Source organism: Hydra vulgaris, chromosome 03 (assembly GCF_038396675.1).
Source record: "Hydra vulgaris chromosome 03, alternate assembly HydraT2T_AEP".
Taxonomy (NCBI): Eukaryota; Metazoa; Cnidaria; class Hydrozoa; order Anthoathecata; family Hydridae; genus Hydra; species Hydra vulgaris.
Genome location: NC_088922.1, coordinates 56,639,382 through 56,644,742, shown reverse-complemented (window position 1 = coordinate 56,644,742; position 5,361 = coordinate 56,639,382). Strand labels below are relative to the sequence as shown.

The 5,361-nt window shown below is 23.2% G+C and overlaps 1 long non-coding RNA gene across 1 annotated transcript; it reads right to left on the bottom strand.

Annotated features, from left to right (window-relative positions):
• Positions 1-496: 496 nt before the first annotated feature.
• Positions 497-2,112, bottom strand: LOC136078291 (uncharacterized). The gene is made up of 3 exons (XR_010637700.1): positions 1,334-2,112; positions 995-1,119; positions 497-826 (listed from the first exon to the last, which is right to left on the bottom strand). It is a non-coding gene; the product is annotated as an uncharacterized LOC136078291 (long non-coding RNA).
• Positions 2,113-5,361: the final 3,249 nt, after the last annotated feature.

Genomic DNA, 5,361 nt, shown 5'->3' with positions numbered 1-5,361 from the left:
ATATATATATATATATATATATATATATATATATATATATATATATATATATATATATATATATATATATATATATATATATATATATATATATATATATAAACTCAATCTTGAAGCCGTTACAATGCAAATACACAATTACATAAATGTAATTTTTAATTTTTTTTTTTTAACAACAAAAGTTGTTTTCTACTTTGACCAAATTTGAATAAGCAACATTTTGTTCCTTAAATTACTGGGTAAGTTATTAGAAATTTGATCACATCACGTGCGATAATAAATTGTTTGCTTAAATGGTTTAGACATAAATTTACACGAGAAAACTTGCAAATTTTTCGTATTCTTTAAATAAAACCTTTTCCATAAATTAGCAATCACGCAAAGGTGAATTGTTTCCATCAACTGCTTTTTTTAATAATAAAACTCATGGGCCAAACATATTTATTGGTACTTTTAAAAATTGTTTAGATATCTTTCTTTATAACTAACACAATAATTTAAAACCTCATAACTATATTTCAAGAAAAGAATATATGTACAATAAATGAATATGGCACAGTGGTTTAACATTCTTTAAGATTTTTATTACTTAAAAACCTTATAAAAAGCTATATAAAGATCTTCTCAATTCTTATAGTATTGTTCAACTTGGTCTTGAAGTGTTTTTAGCATCTTTAATATAGACGTAAAATGTTTACTAATCTTTTAAACATTTTTCGATGGACGCAAAACATTTTTCTTAACATAAAACGATAACGCTTCAATAAGTAGTTTGTTTTCGCCTTCTGCCTGAATATCCAAGATATTTTCGAGTCATGTAAGTATGCTATTATGAACAACAAATTATTTTTAAAAGTAGTCTAAAGCTAAAAACTCCTGAAGCTAAAACTAAAAAAAATTATGAGTGCTATTAAAAACTCTTTTTTTTTTTTTTTTAAAAAAAAAAAGTTTTCTTTTTAAAACTATTTAAATATTTTAAAAAACATCAAGTTACCTTATTCTGCATTTCTTTTAATTTTGTTTCAATTTCAACTTTTCTTTTCGAGTAATTTTTAATAAAACATTGATCATTGACTTTTTTTTGATTAAGCAGTTTTAACATTTCATAAACCTGTAATACTTAATAAAAAATTTGATAATAATACATAATAACATCAACCGTTATCAAATGCCTGAAAAGTATATAAAATGAAGGTGAATAAAAGGTTATTATTTATTGTTTTTGTTTTATATTTGAACTTGTTTATTTATTATTTGCACAAAAATGAATTACATTCAAATAAGATAATAAAGTATTAAAACACTAATGAAAAACAAAAGATAAACAACTTACTGGTAATCAGCGTCTGCACTTTAGTTTTTGGATTCAGAAGAAAGATATATTGCAAAAAAACTTTTTGTCTTTCAGTTAAATTATAAATTTTCACGTTTTTAGTGAAAGAAAAACTCTTTAGGTGTCTCTTTATGTAGAAAATTGGTAATTTTGCATTTTTTTTTTTTTTTTTTTTTTTAAGGTGGTGAGATTTTGAAAAAAGCAGTTTAGAATGAAAAAGTTTGAGGTTCAGATGTTAGACGGTATGATGATGATGATGATGATGATGATGATGATATAGTATGGTAAACTCGCAGTGGAAATGAAAAGCGTTTATCAACTTTCAGCTTAGAGAACTTATTTAGCTTTTTTTTACGGGAGCGCAAAAATAAATATTATTATAAATAATTTATAACAATATTTACCTTTTTTATTTTTTTAGTAAAAAAAAAAGAAATAAGGCTACACACACATATATATATAAAAATATATATGTATATATATTATTATTATTATTAAATACTATTATGACAAAACATTATAAATATTAGGGAAAATAACATTTGGTTCATTTTTATTATAAAAACTCATTTGATGATGACTTATACTATCGAGTTTTTTGTCAAAGTTATTTCCGATCTCTATGGTTGTTGTTTTTTTTTTATTTATAGTTGTCCCTTTGTTTAATAATATTTTATAAATAGTACCTTCTTCAATGTTTTTTTTCATCAGTACATGTCTCTTTTTCTGAAAATTGATAAACGCTTTCCATTTCTAGTGAGTTTTTAAAGAAGAAAGTTTTAAGCCGAGATTTTTTTGCAGAATCGTTCAAGACAATTTATACACACGGGTCTCTATTGAACCCATGTCTCTTGGTACAATAGACGTCATGAAAAAATCTTATAAAAAATAATATTTGATAAGGTCTTATAAGATCTTCTATTAAATCTCAGTTATTTGATTAAGCATTCAATGGTCACAATGTTTTAAGAATCATATATCAAAGTTTTTTTATATTTTTTTTTAAAAAAGGAGTCTTTCAAACAAATGTGTAATCCCAATGACTCTTGGTCTAATTTTGAAATAGTAATGCCTTTTTTTTTTGAGCAACGTTGATGTAATTTAAAAAAATTCACTATTTGCACAAATTTTTAAAATATTCACTTCTTATTGAAAAAATGAAAGTAAATCAACGTAAAAATTAGATCTTTTATTAATTCGTTTAAAACTTTATTTTTAATTAAAAAAAACTCTGTTAAAATATACATGTACATTAATAATTGAGACAGAGTTTAATAAATAAGAATTAAATTTATACGGCATTAAAGAATTCAAACAATTTTTTTAAACCTGCATTTTTTTAGAATCATAATATTATTACTTTTTACGATTTCACAACTAATATATAAGGTTTCTGTTTCTTAATAAATGCAGTTTTTAATACTTTTTTATTGTTTTAGTGCATCTAGCTAAGTTTTGCTAAAAAAATTATAATACCTTAGCTTAATTATAATATAAACGAAGTTGCTTTATGATAATAACTTCGTTTTGGCAAAGAAATTATAATGATAAAGTTTTGATAAATAATTTATAATAGCGTCATTATTTAAGGTTTTTGTTTATTATAGGTTAGTTATTTTCAGTTAAAACTTTAAGCAAGTTTTATTAATATACACTTTATAAGTTCTTGCTTGTTCTCTGATTAGCTCGTTTTAGCTAAATATTGTTTAAAGAGTTATGAACAGTACAATTTGTACTATTCATAACTCCTTGAATGCTCTGTTGCACTTTAAAAATCTAAAAGTTTAGTTATTCATAAAAAATTTAGTACTCAAGTATTTTTTTCTGTTTAAATATTTTTCGTAACTTATTTTACCTTGGCGCCAATGGGGTTTATATTGTATTACAATGTAACTGAATCTTTAAAAATATTTGCTCTCAATATGATATCAAGATGAACTTCAAAAGACCAAAGAAAACTTAGAAGTTAGTTTTGTATTTTTAGTTTTAATAAAGTTTCTCGATATGTGTCATTGTAATTGTATTTCTTTAAGGTTTAGTTCTAAATTAAAATCCAAACCCATTGTATTCTCTTGATGAGAATAATCAATTGATTCATTTCTCTACTACGGAGTCAATTGATTTAATTTTCTACTACGGAGAGGGTTCTTCCATAGTTGTGCGTGGATTGATCAAGCAAGGATAAAAAATTGTTTGATATTGGCCCCACACATGCATTTTGAAATGCAGCAATAACTTAAACTACACTGCAATCAAACATCTTTTTATGCGGTCCTTTTTTATGCGATACTTTATTTGTGTGTTTTATGCGATTTTTTTTTTGTGTTATCTCATATAATTTAATTTTTGAACGCATAATAACTTCAATCTCAACGATTAAATTGTATAATATATATGTACACGCGGCATTATATAATTACTGTAATGAACACTAACCACAAACTGCGTTACATTGTCAGACTACAAAGGATAATTGTTATACATTTTCATAAGTTTTGTATGTATAAAAAACCAACACGTATGTAAATAGAATATTTAAAAACCTCGAATGTTACTCAGAAACTTCCTTATTGACCATTTCATCATTTACTGTAGTATTGTCAGGATTGGCGCATGCGCATGGGAGATATTGAGATTCATGTGTTTTTTGGACAAAAACGTAACTTTTAGAACATCGCTTCCTTTTTACTTTACAAAGAAAATATTTAGTCGTATCAAAAAAAAATTATTTTAAAAGTTCCAGTCACAATTGGTTTACTATATCCAGTCAGACTTTTTTTACAAAAAGCCGCCGTTTTTCAGAATCTATAGACTGTTTATTAAAAAAAAAAGCTTTCGGGTAAGTTGACAAATTTTGCATTTTCTTTAGCTTTGAATTTCTTTTCTTCATGATTTCTACTCATGTAATTCTTTTGATTCATTGCTTTTCTATTTTTTATCTTTATAGCTGTAATAAAAAAAGTAAACATTCAAATAAATGTAAAAATTACTTAAAAACTCTATAAAAACACAATGCTCACCTTTTTTATTTTCATTGGATGCGCAAGCAACTGGTTCCTGCAGTGATTCCATATCTTTATATTGACTATAAAGTCTTTTGGAGTTTTAAATAATTTCTAATTGACTATAAATGTTTTGAAGTTCAAAATAGTTTGGGCAAAACTAATTGTTGCATTTAAAAAAATTGACAGAATTTGCGACATTTAAATGTTTAGTTTTGGCAGTCAGCTACGCAACAGGAAGTTGAGTGGGTTTTTTTTAACTATTTGATGCCAATTTTTTTTAATTATTGCAAAACCTTAATATGGCTAATTAGTTGACGTAAATAATCGACAAGGATTTAAAAAAAAAATTTAAATTGATGAAAAAAGACAACTTTTCCTTCCCAGCGGTCAGCTACGCATCATGATTGTGTAAGAAACTATTTTGCTTATATCGCGTGAAATAACTAAAAATTAAATGTTAATAAAAATTAAACCAGCTTTGCAGCCGACCAATTTAAAACTAATTGGAAAAATTTTGGATCACTACAAGATTTTAAAAAAATAATGAAAGTTAAACACTTTTTCTTAAATGAAATTATACTTTTTCCGTTTACTTTAAAATCTATAAATAGCTTGTTCAATTTTTTTTTTTTTTTCTTTCATTATTTTTTTTTAACATTTAAGACTATATACTTATAGTAATGATTTCATTATTTTTATTTTTTAAAACGAGATTTGTTTTAATAACCGCGTGGAACTCTACATATATATATATATATATATATATATAATATTATATATATATATATATATATATATATATATATATATATATATATATATATATATATATATATATATATATAAATATATATATATATATATATATATATATATATAATATATATATATATATATATATATATATATATATACATAATATATATATATATATATATATATATATTATATATATATATATATATATATATATATATATATATATATATAAATTTATATATATATATATATGAATATATATAT